Source organism: Lotus japonicus, chromosome 3 (genome assembly GCF_012489685.1).
Source record: "Lotus japonicus ecotype B-129 chromosome 3, LjGifu_v1.2".
NCBI classification, from domain to species: domain Eukaryota; kingdom Viridiplantae; phylum Streptophyta; class Magnoliopsida; order Fabales; family Fabaceae; genus Lotus; species Lotus japonicus.
Genome location: NC_080043.1, coordinates 35469635 through 35494881, shown reverse-complemented (window position 1 = coordinate 35494881; position 25247 = coordinate 35469635). Strand labels below are relative to the sequence as shown.

At 37.1% G+C, this 25247-nt stretch overlaps 1 pseudogene; it reads left to right on the top strand.

Annotated features, from left to right (window-relative positions):
* The first annotated feature begins 1474 nt into the window (after positions 1 to 1474).
* LOC130744044 (serine carboxypeptidase-like 12) lies at positions 1475 to 23809 on the top strand (annotated as a pseudogene).
* Positions 23810 to 25247: the final 1438 nt, after the last annotated feature.

Genomic DNA, 25247 nt, shown 5'->3' with positions numbered 1-25247 from the left:
TATATACTAGGGTTTCTGACCTAGGTTAAGCGTATAACGATCGTGCTATAACTTTTATCGATCATAATGCAATCCTTGAACTTTTCCTGAACTTTCTCCTTCATAAATATATTTCATTTAATAAACTTTTGTTCAGGTTTCCTTTCACATTACATCAACCCTAATCGTGAGTAAGAGATTTATTCACTTAGCATAAGCTTAAAAACTTGGGCCTTATATTAAATGTGTTCCACTACCACCACTGCAAGTTCCTCACAAAGATTATCAATCATCAGTTCATTTCGCAGCTTCCCATGTCTGTTAGAACTGTTGTTTACCCAACCTACTGCAAGTGAAGAATAAGAACTAGTTCTTATATAGCAAATTTTACTTTTTGAGTTCTTAGCATAAAAAAATAAAATTTTCTCTCTAATTCATCAATTGATTTAATTTAAGTATTGAATTAACATTTAAATTTAAATCAAAATTATATGAAAATACAAAATATTAATTATATAATAGTATTGTGCGACCAGATGAATAGTGCTAAGAACTAAGAATTAAGAACTCGTGGTTGGAGCAAAATCTGCAAATAGTTGCTTACGCACATGTGGCAGTACGAACCCATATGAATAGTGATAAGAATTAAGAACTAAGATCCTAGCATTGGATATGCTCTAAGTACACTCACCCGTTCAACATGAAAGTGACACACGTTTAGTGAGCTGGTTGAATTTTGTTTCTTTTGCCTTTAATTTTTACATTTCCACACCATTAAGACTAACATAGCATTGTAAAAAAAAAAAAGACTAACATAGCACTAAATTAAACCCAAACTTTCTTTCTTTTAAAAAAACCAAACCACTAATTTAATTAAAGGTTAAATAGTCTTTTCCCCCGACTTATACACCTGAATTTAAGATGGCCCCTGAAAACATTATTATTTTCTTTTCAATTTTGTTCCCTTGTCTCATTTGATTTTCTACCTTAAGTCAGATGGAATACCAAATGTAGGACCAAGGCCTAGTTCATTGGATTTAAACAGTAAATTCGCATGCCTTACTCACTCTCCTAACTATAAATTAGGTCTTTATATGTGAATAACAAGATGACTCATATTATAATCAGTGTTTTTTTCAGATTCAAATACGATCATATTATAGCCTTTTTGGTATAGCTTTTGTATATCATCTACCAAAAGATGGACACCTATTCTGTGCTTTCACTATTTCATTGTGTTTGCTTTAGGATTTCACTAGAACTAATCCTACAAAAAAATGATCCACTCAACAACTTCCATAGAATGACGGTCATCAATTGGTGTAATAGGTCCACTTGCATTTAAAATCAAGGAGTATAATGGGAGCGTGCCTAATTTGGTCTTGAGGCCACAGTCCTGGACAAAGGTATAGAATGCATCGTCAATAATTTATCATTGATTTCATTTGTTAAAGTGAACCCAAAATTTGTGTTAAAACTACTACATATAATAAGAATGTGGTTATATTGTGTGTAATTTGTGTCGAGATGATTGTATAAATAGTAATACTCGTTCTATTATGATGATTCTTTTTTATTGTTTTGTTATTGAAGGGTGATTTATTGCTTCTACTGTCAATGTTTTTGTGATCAGGTACGTAGCATTATCTTTGTAGACTTACCACTTGGAACCGGTTTCTCATATGCAAAAAATATCAGTGCTCAGCAAAGTGACTGGAAATTAGTTCACCATGCCCATCAATTTCTCAGGAAGGTACAGTCACTGTGCTCATGCTCATGTAACTGTTATCCTATTTTATTCATGGTTTACTTTTGAGAGAATCAATCTACCAACCATGCCTTAAAAACTCGTAATTTTGATTTTTCTGTTATCAAGCTGCAATAATTATATCTTAACCTATGTAGTGGCTGATTGATCACCCGGAATTTCTTTCAAATGAATTTTACATGGGATGTGATTCATACTCTGGGCTTCCTGTTCCTGCTATTGTTCAAGAAATTTCAAATGGTAAGAATTGTTAAATGGTTCAATTTTTCAAGATGATTCAGCTATTCAAGTCTTTGTAGTTTATGATAAAAATGAGGCAAGAATGACAAACACATAAGAAGTGTAGAATACGCATAACTTTGATAAAGCTGAATGATATTTTTTCGATTTCATTGATTAACAGGAAATGAAAAAGGTCTCCAACCATGGATAAATCTCCAGGTTTCCCGTCATTTTTTCTGTCTATGCTTTACTACCGACAAAACATATTGAAAATTGGGTTTTGATACCCCAATTCAAATACTCAACTTTCAATATGTAAGCCAGTTTTTCACCTTTTTAAAATGGTAGATTTTACAATAGCGCTTATTATATGAAACTATGAAGCCTAAATGGTTTTAATATATTCTCAGGGATATCTGCTGGGGAATCCTATCACAACGCGAAGAGAAGGAAATGATCGAATCCCATTTGCTCATGGAATGGGGCTAATTTCTGATGAACTCTATGAGGTAATATATTACTTTCTTTTTCATGTGCAATAAAGCTGATGTGTTTGTACTTGAATTTCAATAGAGTCTCTATATTTTTATTGTTAATTTCGTAAAATTACTTTAAAAGGAGTGGTGATGATGTTTAATTGCCTACCATCTATGGACAGTCGCTGCAGAAGAACTGCAAAGGAGAGTATATACTAAAAGATTCCATTATATTTAGGGGATGGCTAGTGCTGCCTGACAATTTGCAACAAATACAGACTATGTTCAATTACAAATAACTCTATTTTAAATTTGAGTCAAACTTAGACCATTGAAGCTTAATGGATATCATATTAGTGTACAATGCATAACTCAGTGTACTGCAGGGAACTATAGGGAAATGGAAACGTTGTTACAAAACTGATTTTGAGCAAAATATCCCGGGTAGCTTTGAGTTTCATGTAAATCTCAGTGCAAAGCGTTACCGTTCCTTGATATACAGGTGAAGATTTTCTCATTCTGAAGTTGTGTTTATTTCTTGGAAATTGGTGTTCTTTTTCCACATATGTTATGTTTTTATTTTAGCTTTCTTGGGGCTATTAAGTCAACTAGCTAATTTCATATGGCAATTGCTGTGTCTACTCTATTTTAGCTTTCCACAAGTTCCTTTCATGTCTACTCAAGCATGGATAAGGGCTCTAAACTACTCAATTGTGGACGATTGGAGGCCATGCCATGTTAATGGCCAAGTCGCAGGGTACGCATGAAACTTCAGTCTTGCTTGATATGATATTTGTCAGTGACCTGTGAAACCAGTTAGCAGAGTATGCATTAGACTCATCAGTTCATGTACGTTGTATGAGGGAAATTACTAGAAAAGGAGATGCATCTTATTCTTACTTTCCTCTCATCTTAATGCTATCTTACTGCGATTTCTTTTATTATATTTCACATTCCCTAACAATAGAACTATTGCAGTACCACCCTAGGACACATAAGTATGAATAATTTACCATTCATGCAGATACACAAGGACTTACTCGAATCGAATGACATTTGCAACTGTGAAGGTATGAATATTCAATTTTTTAAGCACAAGTGCTCTTTGGTTTTTCTAAGGAAAATTTAGAATTTGGTAAAAAAAAAATGTTCCTATTAAGTGTCTTTTGGAGTGTCGTGCAAAATTGAATTTCGTTTGTTTACCTGCAAGGTGCGGGACATACTACTCCTGAGTACAAGCCTGACGAAAATTTTGCCATGTTCAGCAGTGGTTATGTAATATGCCTTTGTAACCTAGCAAGGTGCTCCTAATTCAATAGTCATCCCTGGAGTTCACTTAAAAGGTGTGTGGAGCAAATAAATGAGGCAATAGAAGATGAATAAAGATACTTGTGCATAAAAAAAGTGCAGACATCCCATAAGCCCTCTGTTTGTCTATCTCTCTTCTCTGTTAGTCATTTCAGATTCTTTTCAATTTAATATTATTATTAATTGTTTATGTTACTCCTAGGTTGTGTACATACATTTTACGAAAAATGTTTTGCGATTTTCTTTTGACAAGAATCTTAAAGAAACTTAATATATTATATAAATTATCAATTTTGTTATATTACAGATTCATACTTTTTATTTGACATTTTTTCTTGCAAAGAATAAAAAATATAAATAACATAATACTGCAAAATAAATAAAAAATGATGAACAATTGAATCTAGAACACAAGGAATGAAACAATGAGAGATTTTACAAAACTTTGATGTCAAGTATCTCATTTGACAATTTACTTCAAGGTAGAAAAAATGAATTCTTTTTGAGAAAAGAAATAATAAGTAAAAAGCAAACTTGCACAATACTATTATAGATATATAAGTAATGACAAAACTAATGGTTATGTGTAAAACACAAATTAATTTTTCAATTTTGTGACTATAAAATTAACAGATATTTTATTTTTTAGTTTTCTGAAAAATGTAAATTTAATCCAAAACACTATTACTACTAATAACTGTCAAAATTACACTTACTAGGCTGCATTTTTCAATTTTCCAGTTGAATTGTACATGTTACATTTAATTTGGTCTAATTTTTCATTGTTCCATTACCTCTCTCAAATACTAGTAGTATATACTCCCTCCGTTCCTTATTAACTGTCCACTTTGAAGAAATTTTTTTGTTCCTATATATATATCTGTCAACTTAGAGTTTCAAGAGAGCATTAATTGATGTTTTTCCAACAAGTACCCTTACAGAAACAATAAATGAAGAAAGATAAAATGCATTTTAAAGGGTGATATAAGAAAATAAATAATACTTTTATGAAAATCAACATAATTAATTTCTCTCCTTAATTTGTGTGAACATTCTCTTCCTAGATAAATAAAGGAATATATATACAGTTATACACACACGTCCATGGTTACTAGTACTTATATTTTACGTTCCAATTTTTTTCCTTTTAATGTGAGACCGGAAACAATAAATGAAGAAAGATAAAATGCATTTTAAAGGGTGATATAAGAAAATAAATAATACTTTTATGAAAATCAACATAATTAATTTCTCTCCTTAATTTGTGTGAACATTCTCTTCCTAGACAGATAAAGGAATATATATATACAGTTATACACACACGTCCATGGTTACTAGTACTTATATTTTACGTTCCAATTTTTTTCCTTTTAATGCGAGACCGGAAATGCCCCCATTTTTAATTATCGGAGTCACCCAATGATAGCGGGTGAGCTTTTTTAATTGACATGATTATTTGACAATGAATAAATCTTTATTATAAGAAACATAATGTACACGAGGTATTTCATTACTATTAAGAACATTGAACGTTGAATGTCAAAAAAAAAAAAAAAGAACATTGAACGTTAGTTCAAAAAAAAGAACGTTGAAACTTTTTTTTTTTGAAAGAGAACGTTGAAACTTGAACGTGCATAAAATAATAATATACAAACAATAGAAAACTTGAAGTGCTACAAAATTAAAATTCACATGGTGTGTTCTTTTAATTATGAGTAAAATACACTCACCCCCTCAAGGTTTGCAATTGCAAGAATGACATTCCACCCCATTGTTTTTTAAAATCTACACTCCACCCTATTTTTTATATAGGCAAAATTTAGTGACGAAAACAAATTCGTCACTAATAAAAAATAATTACTAATTAGTTAAAATTTAAATAAATTAAATGCATATACACTATCATACATCAATTTATGAAAATAATTTTACTGAATTAAATTTAAAAAAACCATCCACTCTGCCTGTTAAGTCCACGTCTCATCTATCTCCAAATCGTATTTCTCACCACAAACGGTCACCACCAAACCTTTGCTCCCTTTAACACGACGACAGCCATCCCAGAATGTGAAACCCCATGGCACCACCATGCCTCAAAGTTTTGTTGCGACCTGAACCCCAGAACGTGAATCACACATCCCCAAAGCCACTTGTTCTACTACTTGTTGTGAACTTCACCCCTTTAAGTTGTGAGCGAACACTTTGTTGGTTTAAGATGTTGTTGGATTTTGTTAAAAACGGTGCTCCATCGCATCGTTGGGTTCTAATAACCTCCGATCCACTTCATATTTCTTAATTTTGTTTCTCTATTTTCTTCACCACCCATTTGTGTTGCTTTTTGGAACGGGAGGCAGCAGTGGAGAATTTTCCGCAATGGGTGAAAGCCTGACGGAACAATGCCGCGTGGAGGTAGAGGGCCTACGGGTCGTGAACTTCTTTTCCAAGAGAAGAAGCAATGACGGTATCCGGGGAATAAGCATCGGCTAACTCTGTGCCAGCAGCCGCGGTAAGACAGAGGATGCAAGCGTTATCCGGATACAATCCAATTTTAAAAATTGGAGGTTATAAATAGATTATTTTGATTAAAATTGAATTATTACCAAATATGAAAACACAAGCATGTTTCACTATGTTCGAGATATGGTTTGTCAACCGGTCATGTGTGCTATTGCAGAATTTGTATTGTGAATTTACGGAGGAAGAACGCGATTGTGAGAATGAGGAGGACTGTGATGTTTTCATTTTTATATTTATTGGATTATATTGAAAATATTTTTTGAAATTATTGATTAACAATTTAAATAATAACTAATTATTAATGAAGAATATTTTTCGTCACTAAATTTGCCTCTATATAAAATGGGGTGGGGTGTAAATTTTAGATAAGAATGGAGTGGAGTGTTATTCTAACAAAACTTGGGGGTGAGTGTATTTTACTCTTTAATTATTATTTTTTTCAGCTCGAGGAGAGAAGATTCAAATAGATTATAATGTTCCATTACCTCTCTCAAATTCGAAGAACACTCATGTAAACACAATTTAGTCAACTCATAAAAATAATTTCCTTTCCCTTCCCAGTTCCCAGCAAAAGAGAAACATGATTTCTAAGTGTGACATCCTACTTGCCTTTGCACTATGCTTGCAGTTTCAGCTTCACATGTCATCTCAGCTTCAAACCAAAGTAGAAACGCTTCCTGGTTTTCAAGGGCCTCTACCCTTTCATCTAGAAACAGGGTCAACCCCAATCAGCTTCCATTAATTTCTACATTTATCTTTTATTGTATGATAAATTCATTTATATCAATGTGATGCTCATTGGACAGGTATGTGGGATTGGGAGAAAATGATGATGATGACTTACAAGTGTTCTACTACTTCATTAAGTCAGAGAACAACCCTCAAAAAGACCCTCTTATGCTTTGGCTAACTGGTGGTCCTGGTTGTTCTTCCTTTTCAGGCCTTGCCTTCCAGATAGGTATTTATCAAAATGCAACTTTGTTTTCGTCAATTTTTGTTGCTTTGTCATTAATGCAGGTCTGAATTTATGTATCACATTGATAGAAAAACAGGACTAGGCACAAATATTTACTTATAAAATTTGAATTAATGGATTCTAGCAATGCTCAAACTTGACCGGGAACATGCTTTAGACATTAGTAAATTCGATTACCTTGTTGGCTATCAAAGAACCATCTGTGATCACCTCTAGATAAATTGATATTTGACATCTATATACTTTTTCACTGCTGTTGAATTCGCCATCTGTGCACTTAGGCTACAAATTAACTGAATGATGTTTATTGCATAAGCAATATCTCAGCCTTTGTGGTCATGCCTCAAACACGTCTATCCCCTTAATCTCCTCTTGATTGTATAAGATCTCACTCTCTTGTCTCTTCTTAATTTTCTACCTAAGTCAAATGATATAAGAGCTTCGGTACCAAATGTAGGAACAACGCCTAATTCATTGAATTTAAGCAGTAACTTGTAATATTATGGTTATTCTCATGCCTTGCTCACTCTCCTAACTTTTTTTTTTTTGATTGCTCACTCTCCTAACTGGGTCTTTACAAGTGAATAACAAGATGACTCATATTATAATCATTTTTTTCCCAAATTCAATTACAATCATACTACAGCCTGTTGGTACCGATTTTGCATCATGCAGAATCATTTTTGTTCCGGTCTAAATCTCCGGTCAGGGCTAAGCAATTAGGCCACAAAAGTAGAAAATGACAAGATAGCAAATGAGTAAAAAAGTGTTGGATCCCCCACCGCATGGGCGGTGTCCTCTTTATATATTATGAAGTTTTGACCCGTTCGGGTCATGGGTCGCCTGACCCAATAGTACAAATTCGGTAAGCCCACATAATACAAAGGCTGTAAGCCCGCTAACAGTACACAAGCCCACAAGACACCTAAGCTTAAAAGCCATTTTAAGGTGCAGCGTGTCTTTTAAGTAAGCCCACAATACAATACTCGAAGCCCCTAAACATATAAAGTCAGTAACGCTAAACTTAAATAACTGTTACATGCAAAGATGTCACATAATAAACAGCATAAGCCTCGCCCTTGTAACAAGCAAATGAATCTTCGCCTTTTTCAATAAGCAAAAAGAAACTTCGCCTTTGTCGATTACTGAAATTACTCCACCTGCTCTCGTTTCTAAGATTCTGACTGAGATCTCTTCCCATCACTTCACTGTCATATTCCTGTCATAATCACAAATAAGATATGCAAATATTTTGAAATTTGAATCTACCTTCCCTAACACGTGATGGCACAAAACCTGACAATTCTCATAATTCATTTCCACTCAGCATTTAATACCCACTATCTGAATCCTTTCAAACGGCACTAGTAAAAAAGTAATTATTACATTCAAACCTGAAAAAACGCGACTGTTTACTTCCCCAAGACGTTTCACCAGAGAAGTTTTACTGGTTCAACAAAGGACACGTCTCCTCTCCTAAAGCCTAAAAATGTATATGAAACCACGCGACTACTCCTAGTTACGATTATAAAAGCACCACCTCTCTTCACTTCTCACTACTTTCAACCTCTCCAGTAATTTCCTCACAAAATCCTAACAGGTGCTTGCTGCTTACTCTCGGGAAACAAAAGGGCCTCTGAGAATTTTACAAGAACATTCCGCGTCTTCTTCAAAGCTCTACTCTTTTCCTCCTGGTAAATCCTCATCCCCTTCAACTATTTGTTTATCAGCTTTAATGTTCACATCCCCTCTTCTCCATTTCTTCTCTTGAACTCAAAATCAAATATCAAATCAAATTTCTTGCACACAAACTCTTTTACCCAAAATGCTGAGACCTATCTGCCTAATATATCCATAAACGGCTCTTTCACAAAACTTCTCCACCCTGATAACCCCTTTTCCTTTTAATTCCAGGTAGGTTCTCAAAAATGGTTGCAAAAAATTCCCGTAAGGCACCTAAGAATCGTAAGAACCCCACGGCTGCTGATTCCCTATGGGTTTCACGAAAAATCACAACTAGATTCAGTCATTTCCATACCATTCCTAAAGTAATGGATCTGCTAACCAAATACACTTTTAGGGCTGACGGAAATGATGCCTACTTAGACATAATCGCATGCGCCCCTGATGAACCTTGTTGTTTTGGAAAACCTGACTCTAGCGGAAGAAACTACACGTATTTCTTCCAAACCATATTTCTTGACCTCGAATATAAACTTCCCCTTTCAGACTTCACCTGTTCCAGCCTATCCCTAATGAATATCGCCCCAACTCAACTATCTGCAAATGGTTGGGCTTATCTTAGGGCCTTTGAATTGTTATGCATCTGCCTGAACATAGTTCCTACCTGTAAGAAATTCTTCTCCTTTTTTGAAACCTCTGGGATGAAAGTGAAGGGTGAGTACATTTCTCTATCTTCCGCTAGAGGAAGTGGGCTTTTCACTCTGTTTAGGAGCAACTACAAACACTGGAAAGCAAAATTTTTCAAACTGAGGGAATCTGAAAAAAGTAAAGACGTTTTCTACTATGATGACGGCACTCCTCGGTTCCCATATTACTGGACTGATAAGCCCGAACTTATTTACAAAATACCTGAATCTTCCTTAACAATTGATGAGAAACATGAAGTTGATTTCTTGTCAACAATTAACTTAAACCTGTATGACTTTTACGAGGCGTTTAGAAAGAAGGACTTAGCCAGCTTTGTTGGTAAGAATCTCCTTTTATATCTCTCCTACCCATCTCTTTCGCCCAAAGATTTATGACTTTCTGCTTCTTCATTTCATTGCAGCTAGAATGGCACGCCTCTCTGAAGATGACATTCTCCGCTTCCGTCGTGAACAGCAAGCATTGAAAAACAAACCTTCTCCTGCCAAGACTTTGACTGAACCTGAAGGAAGCCACTCTGAAACTAACAAGAATCCCGCCCCGAAAAGAAGGAAAAGAAATCAAGATTCTGAGAAGCCCACGGAGAAGGCTAACATTCAGTCTTCAATGAAAAAGTTTGTATCCAAAGGTGCCAACCAATATGGATCTTCCAGCGCCCCGCCCCCTTCGTGGAAGTATGAACTTAAAGAGTTTGAAGACATGACTGCAGAAGAAGTCACTTCTTTATGGGATTCCCGTATCAACTTCAACACCCTGGTGGATACGAACCTTGTGTTCGAGGCTGACAGAGAGAAAATAAGAAAAATTGGGCTTCAAGAAGCCTGTCAAGCTGTTATGACCAAGAGCCTGGAAATTGTTGCAATTTCAAAAATGATAGAACTTGAATCCAGTAGCTTCGATGGGCTTTCTACGGCCAAGAAGCTTGAAGACAAGGAAAAAGAGAACGCCCAATTGAAATCGACCGTGAAACTGTTGGAAAAATCTAACAAAGTCAATGAGAAAAAAGCCGCAGACCTGGCTTTGGAACTTGAGAAATTGAAGAAGACCTTTGAAGAAAACAAAGCCTTGATGAAGGCGAAAGAAGAAGAGAATAAGAAGATGAAGGAAGAGGCAAGCCTTTTCGTCTCTGAGAATACAGATTTGAAGGAATCTGTCGCCAATCTTTCCACCGAAACCACCTCCTTGAAGGCCTCCATCCTCTCCCAACTTGAAGCTGGCTTTAACAAGGCCAAAGAGCAAATTCTGTTCCTCAACCCAAACCTGCCCATCAACACTGACGGTATTGATCCTTATGCAAGGATCATTGACGGAAAGTTGGTTCTGCCCAACTTCGAGGAAGAAGAAGAAGAAGATGAAGAAGAAGAAGAAGAAGAAAATGAAGGAGACAGAAATGACGACAAAGGTGAAGACGCCAATGACAAGGAGGGTGCAGGAGAAAACCACTGATCCTTCGCCCGAAAAATAGAGAATGATGTTTTGTTTCCTACTTGGTCTTATACCAAGTGGATGATGTAGTTTCTTGCTTTCCTGCTTTCAATTAAATGTAACGCCCCCCTCTAGTATTAATGCAACAAAGCTTAAGTTTAAAATCTAAGTGCCACCCCTAGTCTACGCTTCAAAATTACTTATCTTCCTCTAAAATCCCCCATTCCTTCTTAAAAGGTAATAACTCAGTAATCTAACTCAAAAGTTATTGTGTTCTCTAAACTTAAAGTACTGCTCTAATCAGTATAAGAATATGAAAATAATGTACTGCGAAAATACCTTTCTTCTGGATTCGTTTATCCACGAAGGCGTTGATCTTAACAAGTTGTCTACCTTATGAAGAAGGCTTGACAAGTTCTTACAAAACTCAAAGCCCTGGGCTTATCAAATTTTCTGTCTCAAGAAAAAATTGATTTTTCTTTAACAACTATTCTTTGAATTCATAAGGCCTTTGTATTTTGAAGTGAATCAAAAATAAAAAGATCAGAAGCGCAATTTGTTCTGATATAGAAATTTGCTCGCTTGGAGACTTTGTGCTTAAGTTGGACAAGCTTAATCCAAGTTAAGGCTACGCTTATGAATTCGTGGCCAAACGCTCTAGTTTCAAGAGACTTACTCTTTCTCAATTGTCTGGAATCGCCCAATTGATAGACCTAAGTTGAAAAGTAACTTAAATGCTAACAAAGCACTCAAGAAATTTTTAAAGGTTATGCCTCGTTAAAAACTCTCCCGCCTGGGGTAGAGAAAAGAGTGCATACCTGTTTTTTCATTAAAAATTAACATCATGCCTCGTTAAAAACTCTCCCTAATGGGTAGAGAAAAGAGTGCATGCTACCAAGTCTTAATAGACAAACCACATAGTCTTGACACTTAAGCAAATACAGAAACCACAAACAATGAACACGACGTAGTCTTTGAACAGAATAAAAACACACTGAAACGAAACAAACAGAACACAACTTCAACTGTAGTAATAGCGCAAGTGTTGTGCATTCCATGCCCTTGGAACCCTGCGCCCAGATAACTCCTCCAAGTGGTAAGCCCCTTGCCCCAAATCTCGCAGAATTCTGTATGGACCTTCCCAGTTAGGTGTCAGCTTTGAATCGGTTGGACTTTTTGCCTTTCTGCGTAATACCAAGTCACCCACTTTCATGCTCCTAGGCACCACTCGTGTATTATAACGCCTTTCTGACCTTTGTTTGACTGCAGCCTCCCTTAAACGAACTTCTGCTTTTACCTCATCTGCCAAGTTCAAGTCCACTAGAACATTTTCCCGATTCTGGTTTTCTTCATATGTAGCCACTCGAAAAGTCATGTCTTGTATTTCCACTGGAATCATTGCATCAACTCCGTAAGCAAGCTTGAAAGGTGTTTCTCCAGTAGTGGATTGGGATGTTGTGTTGTAAGCCCAAACCACTGTGATCAATTCATCAGCCCATAATCATTTTGCTTCGCCCAATCTCTTCTTCACGCCATTCAAAATCACCTTGTTTGCTGCTTCAACCTGCCCATTAGATTGTGGGTGTTCCACTGAGGCGAACCTGTTTTCAATTCCCATCTCTGCACAAAAATCCCTGACCTTCTTGCTTGTAAACTGTGTTCCATTATCAGAAACAATGGTTGCTGGCACTCCAAACCTGCAGATTATCTTCCTCCAATAAAATTTTTTAACCTTCTCAGCTGTTATCTTCGCCATTGACTCTGCTTCAATCCACTTTGTGAAATAATCCACCGCCACCAAAACAAACTTGACTTGCGCCCCCGCTGGAGTGAATGGACCCAGAATATCTACGCCCCACATTGCAAATGGCCATGAAGAACTCATTGAACTTAAAACTTCAGGAGGTGCCCTGTGAAGATCAGCAAAAACTTGGCACTTTTTACATTTCTTAACATACTCCATGCAATCGCCCTTTAAAGTTGGCCAATAAAATCCTGCCCTCAACACCTTCGAAGCCAAAGATCTTCCTCCTACATGACTGGCACAGACCCCCTCATGCACCTCAAACATAATCCTTTCTGCATCCTCTTTGCTAACACACCTTAACAACGGTACTCCTACGCCCCTCCTGTAAAGTTGTCCGCCCATCATAGTATAACGACTCGCCTCTCGTATTTGGTCCTTTGAAAACAGAGCTAAATCTGACCCATCCGCTTCCAGGCACATTCGAATTCTATCCATCCAATCTAATGCTGCTCCGCCCGTAACCACCATAACATCATCCTCCTTCACACTTGGACCCTTCAAAGTCTCTTGAATTACAGACTTGTTGTTACCTGGTTTCTTCGTGCTTGCAAGTTTGGATAATATGTCAGCCCTTGTATTTTCCTCCCTCGGAACATGATTTACCTGAAACTTGTCCATCTGCTTCAACAATTCTTGAACCTTTACTAAATACTTAGCCAACTGAACATCCTTCGCCTGATAATCTCCCTTTATCTGATTCGCCACAAGCTGAGAATCAGTTTTTATTACAATACAACGTACATTCATCTCCAAAGCAAGCCTCACCCCAGCTATTATTGCTTCATATTCTGCCTGATTGTTGCTCGCCTTGAAGTCAAACTTAAGAGATTGCTCTATAATTACTCCACCTGGTCCCTCCAAAACTATACCAGCTCCACTTCCTTTCAGATTTGATGACCCATCAACAGACAAGAACCATTCCACTTCTTCTGGTACTTTTTCTTCCGGAGACATCTCATTCACAAAATCTATCAAGCCCTGCGCCTTTATTTGTCCCTTCTTCTCAAATACTATACCAAATTCTGACAATTCGACAGCCCAAGAAACCATACGCCCTGCTAAATCAGGCTTTTGAAGTACTTGGCGTAAGGGAAAGTCAGTTTTGACTTTGATTTGAAAACCTTGAAAATAAGGCCTCAACTTTCGGGCGGTGATAATCAAAGCTAGTGCAGCTTTTTCTATTTTTTGATATCTTGTCTCAGCCCCTCGTAAAGCATGGCTCACAAAATATATAATTCTCAACTCCTCTTTACATTCTTGCAATAAGACAGAACTCACAGCATTATCTGATATGGAAATGAAAATTGACAACGGAATACCTGGAATTGGTTTTGACAATATGGGAGGCTTAGCTAGATGCTCCTTTAGAGTTTGGAAAGCCCGCTCGCACTCATCTGTCCATTGAAAAGCTTTGTTCTTCCTCAAACACTGAAAGAATGGAGCCGCCTTACTCCCTGAGCATGGTAAAAATCGTGATAAGGCCGCAATCCTTCCTGTTAACTTCTGTACTTCTTTCACCGATCTTGGGCTCTGCATTTCTAGAATTGCTTTGCATTTATCCGGATTAACTTCAATTCCCCTCCGAGTAATCATAAAGCCTAAAAAATTTCCACTCAGAATTCCAAAAGAGCATTTTTCCGGATTCAAACGCATGTTATGCTTCCTGATTTCTCCAAAAGCCTCAGCCAAATCCGTACAATGACCGCCCATTTCCTCTGACTTGACCACCATATCATCCACATAAATTTCCATGTTACGCCCCACTTGCTTTTCAAAGACTCTGTCCATCAATCGCTGATAAGTTGCTCCTGCATTCTTAAGCCCAAACGGCATGGTTTGATAACAATAATTCGCTTGGTTCGTCATAAATGCTGTTTTCTCTTCATCTGGCGCATACATTCGAATTTGATGATAGCCCGAGTACGCGTCCATCAAACTCAACATTCCAAATCCCGAAGCCCGATCCACCAACTTATCTATGTTCGGCAATGGATATGAATCCTTTGGACAATGCTTGTTTAAATCCGTATAATCTGTGCACATTCGCCATTTTCCATTACTCTTCTTGACCATGACAACGTTAGCCAACCAAGTAGGATACTTCATTTCCCTTATAAAACCTGCATCAATTAACTTATTAGTCTCTGTTTTCACCGCCAATGCTTTCTCTTCGCCCATTTTACGCTTCAACTGGGCGATCGGCTTCACTCCAGGGTTCAATGCCAATTTGTGGCAAATGAACTCTGGATCAATTCCTGGAAGATCTTGGGCGCTCCAAGCAAACAAGTCCATGTTCTCAGCTAACAATTGCACCAGTCTGCTTTCCTGGATTGGAGTTAAGTTTACCCCAACCTTCAAATTCCTTTCGCCCACCTTCACTGTCTTTGTTTCCTCTTCTGGAGTCACCTTAAAATCTGAAAAGCCCTCTCTTGGGTCCAAACTAACCTCATCTTGATCAACATCAACTCCAAAAACTCTATGTCCCTCCTTCACTGCTCTTTTTCCCATGTGACCATACTGTTTGAAACTGTCAGAATAGCACTTCCTAGCAACCACCTGATCAGCCTTCAAAGTTCCAACTCCGCCCTTATCCAATGGATACTTAACTGTTAAATGCCTTGTTGAAATAATCGCCCCAAGCTTGTTAAGCGATGGTCTTCCAATAAGCACATTATACGGCGATGTGCACTGTACCACAAGAAACTTAATGGCAAAGGCTTTCTCATTTTTACCTTCACCAAACACAGTATTCAGCTCCACATATCCTCTAACAAATACTTTTTCACCAGAAAAACCAACTAATGCCCCATCGTATGGTAACAGATCAGTTTCCGTAAGCCCTAACTTTTCAAATGCATCGCCATATATCAAATCTGCAGAACTCCCTTGATCCAACAGTACCCTCTCAATTTCGTAATCAGCAACTTTTAACATCACCACAATGGGATCATCTTCATGAGGTTGTACTCCCTCAAAATCTCTAACAGTGAATGTAATATCGGGCTGATTGACTCCCCAACTTCCCCAATCGTTTGTATAGACAGCATTAATGGAATGAACATACCTTTTCCTTGAAGAATTAGTCATACCTCCTCCTCGAAATCCCCCAAATATAGAATGAATGCGCCCTTTAGTTTCAGCGCCAGCTTGCTTCTTTGGTTCAGACTCTTCAATTTCCTTCCCTGTATCATCACGCTTCGTTGAGGTTCCAGCTCCCTCCGACTCCTTTCGCCCATCCAGTTGACGCATGTAGCCTGCTTTTATTAATGCCTCAATCTCTTTCTTTAGGGTAAAACAATCATCTGTATTGTGTCCCGCGATTCGGTGGTACTCACACCACTTACTCCTGTCCACGTTGCCTGGTGGGCGTTTTGGTTGTTTAGGAAAACGAATTGTGTTCGCCTCCAGACACATGTGCAATGCTTCAGTTAAATTAACCGCGAGTGGGGTCGACCTGTCTTGTTGGTTTCTGGTCCACGTCATCGATCCATAACCACGATTTCCATAAGGCTGAGCACGATTGCGAAAATTAGAGCGGTTATCAAAACGACTTGAATTATTGTAACCTCTCTCTCCTTTTGTAACCGCTCCGCCCGAACGCTGATCATTAACCACCGCCTTTTTCGAATCTAACTGCTGTTGTTGGCCAGTTACCGCCGCACTTTTACGGTTTCTCTTTATGCGATCACTTTGCTCCTCCCGAATGAAACCCTGTACCCTGCTTCGCAACTCCGCCATTGTCTCCACGGGCTTACGACTCAAACTGCTGTTCAAACTTCCTGATTGAAGACCCAATTCAAAAGCCGCAATGCAAATTTCGGGCATTTTATCCTCCAAATGCACGGACAATTGATTGAAACGCCCCATAAAGGATTGAAGGCTTTCATTATGCCTCTGTTGCAAATTAAACAAGGCTGCTGGAGTCACTTTCTGGGCGCGACTAGTTGAAAATTGGGACAAGAATTTCGCTGATAAATCCATGAACCCTGCAATTGAACGCGGTGGGAGCGTTGTAAACCAAGTCATTGCTGACTTCTTAAGAGTTGAAAGAAGCATTTTACACTTCAGAGCATCTGAAGCGCCCACAATAACCATCTTGGTGTTGAAATACACCAAATGATCCTTGGGGTCAGAATCTCCGTAGTAAGAATCAAGAACCAAAGTCTTCAAATTATCTGGAACGGTTGTGTTTGCAATGTCTTCTGTGAACGGTTGGAAATCTACCACCATCTCTGCCATTCTACGATCGCCCTCATGCAAGCCCCGATCTTGGTTGATCTCAGCAAGTTGAGTTTGCAGTTGTTGATTGTGTTGACGAAGATCAGTTAGATCCGCCATGATCTGTTGCAAAATGTCGGGCGGAACATTTTCATGGTTAACATGATTGTCCCTTCCGTTTGCTCCAGATCGATTCACCATTTTCAGTGAATTTGAAGCCTAGGATTGAATTCCTCGGCCCCACGGTGGGCGCCAATGTTCCGGTCTAAATCTCCGGTCAGGGCTAAGCAATTAGGCCACAAAAGTAGAAAATGACAAGATAGCAAATGAGTAAAAAAGTGTTGGATCCCCCACCGCATGGGCGGTGTCCTCTTTATATATTATGAAGTTTTGACCCGTTCGGGTCATGGGTCGCCTGACCCAATAGTACAAATTCGGTAAGCCCACATAATACAAAGGCTGTAAGCCCGCTAACAGTACAATTTTGCACCAAAATATGGACCCCAATGTTGTGCTTTCACTATTTCATTGTGTTTGGTTTAGGCTTTCACTAGAATTAATCCTACAAAAAGTGATCCACTCAACAACTTCCCTAGAATGATTGTCAATAATTGGGTGTAATAGGTCCACTTGCATTTGAAATCAAGGAATATGATGGGAGCGTGCCTAATTTGGTCTTGAGGCCACAGTCCTGGACAAAGGTACTGCTGCAGTACTGCTTATAATAAGAATGGGGTTATAATGTGTCTAATTTGTTTTGAGATAACTGTATAAATAGTAATACTCATTCTATTTTTAAGATTCTTTTTTATTGTTTTGTTATTGAAGGGTGATTTATTGCTTCTAATGTCAATTTTTTCTTCAGGGATGTAGCATTATTTTTTTAGATTTCCCACTTGGAACCGGCTTCTCATATGCCAAAAATCTCACTGCTCAACGAAATGACAGGAAATTAGTTCACCATGCCCATCAATTTCTCAGGAAGGTACAATCACTCCTTGTGCTTATTTTCATGTCAATGCCATCCTATTTTGTCCATGGTTTGCATTGAGGGAATCAATCTCCTTACTGTGGCTTAGAAAAACTCATGTAATTTTGATCATTCTGTTATAAAGTATTCAAGCAGAAATAATTATCTCCTAATCATTGTAGTGGCTGATTGATCACCCGGAATTTCTTTCAAATGAATTTTACATGGGAGGTGATTCATACTCTGGCATTTCTGTTCCGGCTATTGTTCAAGAAATTTCAAACGGTAAGAATTCTTAAATGGTCCAATTTCTAAGATGAATTAGTTATTCATGTAAGTAACAACAACAACAATAAAAGTCTTACCCCCACCAAGTGAGGTCAGCTATATGGATCACACTACGCCAATGAGCTCGATCAAAAATTAAATTATGAAGGATATTATTGATAATGAGATCATTATTAACAATATCTTCCCATGTTCTTTTTTGTCTCCCTCTACCTCTCTTTGCACGACTAAAAACCAAGTTATCAACCCTTCTCACCGGTACCTCCATAGGTCTTCTTTGTACATGCCCATACCACTTTAACGGTTTTCCGTTAGCTTCTCCATGATAGGCTTCACTCCAATATCTTCTCTAATCCGCTAATTGCGTATTGCGTATCTTATCCTTTCTAGTGTGTCATTCATCCATCTTAACATTCTCATTTCTGCTACTCCAACTTTTCTCTCATGTCCCGTAAAGCCCAATATGCGCTACCATAGAGTATAGTGTTGTAATAATTACTCAACGAGTAATAATTACATAGTGTTTCAAAATGACAAGTGTGTTGATTTTGCATTGAATGGATTGAAATGAAGTCCCACATAGAAAGTGGAGCAACTTTCCAAAGCATTTATATATCATTAAATGTCAACCATTCAACAAAGAGACAAAGTGAGGATATAGTGTCACATGTGCATGGTTTGGCGACACCGGCGTGAGCGTGGGCGTAGAGGCGCTAGTGGCGGCTTGTAGACGGCACGGCACTTGAGGCATGGTTTGGTGGTCCCAAGCTTTTATGTCACATGTTCCATTCACACCACCCCTCGCCGGTTGCTACGTTTGAGTTCTTTACAAGTACGTACAATTACAGCTCTGATCACTTCTGATCTTTCTAAGGGTGTATTCGGTACTGCTTCTTTGATTACAGCAACAACAATGTCACCAATATAAGCGTATCGTCGATTACTAGCTCCTATGATTCGAATACACATCAATTTGCGGGCTCCGCTATTATCGGCTACATTTAAATGGGTTTGAGGTTGAATCATATCATTTTTTTCCGTCTAAAACAAAAAGTTGAAGTAAAAAAAAAATATTCTGTGTTCAAAAAAAAGAAAGTTACAATTGCAATTTTTTTTGTTTTTATACGAAAGACCAGACCTCTTTCCTTTGGTTCTAATTATTATCCTGAAATAATGAATTGAGTTCGTATAGGCATTTTGGATGCTGCTATTGAAATAGCTTTTCTGGCTATATTTTCTGCGACTCCGCCCATTTCATAAACTATTTTTCCGGGTTTAACTACGGCTACCCAATATTCGGGAGATCCCTTTCCCGAACCCATACGCGTTTCGGTAGGTCTTACTGTAACAGGTTTATCCGGAAATATGCGTACCCATATTTGTCCACCTCGGCGCACATTTCGTGACATTGCCCTCCGCCCCGCTTCTATTTGTCTAGATGTTATCCAAGCTGGTTCAAGTGCCTGAAGAGCATATCTTCCAAAGCAAATTTGATTACCTTGATGGGATATTCCTTTCATTCTTCCTCTATGTTGTTTACGGAATCTGGTTCTTTTTGGGTTATAGTTGATGATTGTTTCTCAATTTCATCTCTATTGCAGAACCGTACGTGAGATTTTCACCTCATACGGCTCCTCGCGAATGAAGCGATTTAAAAAACGAAAATAAAAATGGAGATTTAACCGATAAACGAATATACAATACCATCCATATGTTTAATGAAAAATAGAGTCGCTGGATTTTTTTCTATTTTATAGAATCTAGTGATCTATGAAAAATTTGTATATCTTGTTTTAATATAATATATGACGAAATTTTTATTCTTATAGACAATTTTTGCTATCTGTATATAACTAACTATATATATAATGATGTTGTTTTGGTATAAGATTCGAACGAATACTTATTATTATCATATCGTATTGGGAAAGATTTTTAAATTCAAAAAATCCAAAATTTCGCGGGCGAAAATTTACCCTTTCATGATCAATTTTCGATGAAATGGGGGGTTAGCCCTCGACTCCTCAAAAAAAAATGGATTGGTTCTTAGTTCATTCCGCCATCCTACCTAATGAATGATTAAGATTTGTTTTTACTATAATCTTCCATATTCATAGGTTCCGTCGTTCCCATCGTGAGCGTGGGCGTAGAGGCGCTAGTGGCGGCTTGTAGACGGCACGACACTTGAGGCACTTTAGCACGACGCATCGACGGCAACGGCAACGCGGTTGCCGTAACGACCGTTTGTTTTGCTCGTTTTGAATTGGAACATTGCGACTGTTGGGAACAGATATATCGGTTGGTAACAGACACAATATATGAAGGGTCGCAACCTTATACATTGTTCTGTTTTTTGCCTATAAATACAGTGCATATTCAGTTTCAAAACATACATTTTCATATCCTCTGTTTCCAGAAAATCACTTCCCTTCATTTCGAGTTTTCATTAGTCTTGTGCAAACTCGAAGCAAGGCTGATTATCCTGCGTATTCTTGCATCCAAACTCTAAGATGAAATAAGAGAGTGCTTGAAATACTTTAAAGAAAGTGATTTCCATCACGATGAAGCCTATTTTACTAACATATAGTTATAGCAGTTCGGTAAAACTTTCCATTAAGCTTGATAGGTACTTTGCGGTCACATAACTCCTGATGCTTTCCTCCACTTTAACCACCCAGCTTGAATTCTGTGTGTAACATCTTTGTCAATTTCTTCATTATCTTGTATAATCGATCCAAGATGCTTAAACTGCGAGAGTTGTGTTATGATGTGGTTTCCAATTTTTACTTCAATATCACTTCCGTCATATGTCTTGCTAAAATTGCAATGCTTATACTCCGTCTTACTTCTGCTTTATCTAAAACCCTTGGATTCCTCCTCTAAATCTCAAGTTTCAACAAATTGCATAGGCTTATTCATGTATAGGTAATTTAATAAATTTATTTTTAATTTACAATGGTAAGTAGTCAATAATGAATAACAAGTAAAAAGTGTAACATACACACACTTAATTATGATAAAATTGATTGTGCCTTCGAAAATAAATAAAACACATGATAAAATTGACTGTGATTTTTCAATTTCATTGATTAACAGGAAACGAAAAAGGTCTCCAACCATGGATAAATCTCCAGGTTTGCAATCATTTTATCTGTCTATGCTTTACTACTAACAAAGAATATTAGGTGTGTTTTAATACCCCAAGTACTATAGTCAAAACTTTCAAATATAAGCTATTTTTTCACCATTTTGAAATCTGCTAGGGATATCTGCTAGGTAACTTTAACAATAGCTCTTAGATGTGGACAACAAAGCCTAAACTGGCTTAATATTCTCAGGGATATCTGCTAGGGAACCCTCTTACAACACGATGAGAAATTAATTATCAAATCCCATTTGCCCATGGAATGGGGCTTATTTCTGATGAACTCTATGAGGTAATAGTATGATTTTCCTTTTCAAGTTTAGTAAATCACTAAATCTACTTAATGTATTTCCATATAATGAACTTACTGATGTGTTTGTACTTTGTACAACTGTACTTGAATTTCAAAGAGTCACATCAGCAATTTATTTATAGTTCATTTTTAAAAATCACGTTAAAAGGAGTGCTGATGATGTTTAATCTTCTACCATCTACGGACAGGCACTGCAGAAAAACTGTAAAGGAGAATATATAGACAGAGATTCCAGGAATGAATTGTGTTTAAGAGATGTCAAATACTTTGATGAGGCAAGTAAATACCATTCCATCTCTATTCTGATGATCACCTCTACTCATTTTATTCAGCTCAGTTGAGCTCATTATACCTCTTATCTTCAGTGTCTTTCAGGAATTAATATGTTGGGTATTCTGGATAGCAAATGTGAAGATGATGAACGTCTGTGGAGGAGATCTCTGACGCAGAATTTGGAGGCCTCTCTTGGTTCTCGCCTTACAGTGCCAGAATTAGGATGCCGAGTAATTTTTGCATAACTTGTGTAGAATAGGTTCATGCAAATTTTTGTCCATAATGTTCCAAATTTGATTTCCTCACTCTCTCATTTTTGTAGGAGTATAAATTTTTCCTCACCTCTAAATGGGCTAATGATAAGAGTGTTCGCAAGGCACCGCATATTCGAGAGGTTTGATATGATAAACCTATGATATTATACCTAGGGGATGGCTAGTGCTGCCTTACAATTTGGCAACAAATACATAGTCTATGTTCAATTAAAAGTAGTTCTATTTTAAATTTATGTCAAACATAGTCCATAGAAGCCTGCTGGATATCATATTAGTGTATATAACTCATTGTACTGCAGGGAACTATAGAGAAATGGATACGTTGTGACAAAACTGATTTTGACCAGAGTACCCCCAGTGGCTTTGAGTTTCATGTAAATCTCAGTGCGAAAGGTTATCGTTCCTTGATATACAGGTGAAGATTTTCGCATTCTCTATTTTATGTTTTTCTTTTAATTAGCTTTCTTGAGGCCACTGGTAAGTCAACTAGCTGATTTCATTATATGGCAATTGTTGTGTCCTTGACAGTGGAGATCATGATGCAAGCGTTCCTTTCATGTCTACTCAAGCGTGGATAAGGGCTCTAAACTACTCCATTGTGGATGATTGGAGGCCATGGCCTGTTAATGACCAAGTTGCTGGGTGTGCATGAAACTTTAATCTTGCTTGATGATATTTGCCTGTTACCTGTGGAACCAGATAGCATAGTATGCTTTAGAAATCCAAATCTTATTCTTGCTAGAATAAGATTGTCTGGGAGAAAATTGCTAGAAAAGGAGATACATCTTATTCTTGCTTTGCACTCACCATAAAGAAATCCAAATCTTCAAACCCTTCTCTTACGTCTGTTTTTTTTATTATATTGTGCTTTCCCTAACAATACCAGTACCACCCTAGGACAAGTAACTATGAATAATTTGCCATTCGTGCAGATACACAAGGACTTACTCGAATCGAATGACATTTGCAACTGTGAAGGTAGGAATACAAGTGCTCTTTGGTTTTTCTAAGAAAAAATCATAATTTGGTAAAATGTTCGAAGTTTCTTTTTCCGGAGACAAATTTGAATTTGTTTAATTAATTGCAGGGTGCAGGGCATACCACCTCTGCGGACAAGCCTGGTGAAGGTTTTGCCATGTTCACTAGGTGGTTATCTAATATGCCTTTGTAACCTAGCAAGGTGTGCTTCTAAATCAATAGCCATCCCTTAACTTCACTTCAAAGGTGTCTGAAGCAAATAAATGAGGCAATAGAAGTAATGATAGGGTGCAGACACCCAACAAACACTATGTTTTTTCCCATAGAAGTGCTATTCGATTACAAAGAATGTGTTTTTGTTTGGATGCTTTTAATACATTGCAACATTTGTGTGTTGCTTATGTATTTAATGCTAAACTATATATAGATATATAGATATAAATATCAATATAGAGTCCCTGAGGGTTAGCTCAAGTGGTAAGAGTTAGGAGACATAAGGGTGGGGAGGGGAAGGTTCAGGGTTCGAATCCTGGAAGGGAACTTTGAAAGGATTTTCTAACTTACTAACAACTAATCACTAACATTTGCCTATAAAAAAACAAAAAACTATGTTTTTCCCCATCTTTTTTTTCTTTCCTTTCTCATTTTTATTTTGAGTGTTTGTTGGATGTATCTATACTATGCGTGTGTCTACAAATTATTATTTTATGCAGATCCTTCTTGAGTTCATGTTATGTATCAAATTATTTAAAGGAGGCTCTTAATTTTTTTAGTAGTTTTTACCGAAAACAGTTTAGATATGTTTTTGTTTTATGTTTGGCTTAAATTTGTTTTTGGTCTTATATTATACACTTTTTTTTCTATATTTAGTCATTTTAAATATTGTTTCCATTTTTCATCCTCAATATATTAAGCGCTATGTTTTTAGTCCTTGATGGGAAATTTTTAATCCTTTTCAATTTCAATTAGGCACAGATTCATCAGCTTGTCGTCGTCGATTTGGAGATCTACATCATGCATCAAGTGAACAATTAATAGCATGAAAAATTTAATAAATAAAAATAAGATTAAGGTAGAACACATAAGCTTTCGTCAATGTAATGTGCACGTGTTGTTGACATATACCAAAATTAAAATATTAATAGAAACAAAATAACATACAATAAAAAAATTTAAGAGATGAAGTACCTGGAATAATAAGTGCTTTCCTTCTTTCTACAGAATTCCATCACTTAGAAGTCTCCATGTTTTTGTCAAACTTCTTTTGGTCTGCTCATTGTGTTTGTGATCAACATTCTAGTAAACAAATTCCTTAAAACAACTCCAGATCCCAGCATTCTTACGTCAACAATTCCATCGATATACTCCCGATCATCCTCCATTAACCCTAGAGCTTCACATGCATCATGGAATGTGGGATAAACAATTCCTTTAACGGTCCTTATGCTTTCAAAGCTATCACAACCTTTTTGAAGCGTCAACAAAACTCTTATAGAATAGACCTCCCTCATGCCAGGAGCAATATATTGCACTCGTCCAAGCGAGAGACCCCTTTTTCTAGGAACTCATTCATGTGCGCCTTCCTTGTATACAAATTTAGATGGGAATTCTACATAAGTCAGATTCATCCCCTCTTGATATCGCTTATTGACTTTCATCCTTGACAAAAAATTTGTTTCGTTCCGCAAGCATTTTTCAACAACCTCTTCCAGGTCGTCAGAATCTTTGAATAGTACTATTTGTTGGTTGGAGAGATGGAATCCTAACCTCACAACTGTTGTCCACCTGTCATGTACATCAAATTTGAAAGTTATCCACGCCGCCTCACATGGAGTTAAGTACCTACATTTCGCAACAAAAATTTTAAATAAGAATTTAATGTATGATAAATTTAGTAGATCTATAATAGAATTAAAGAATT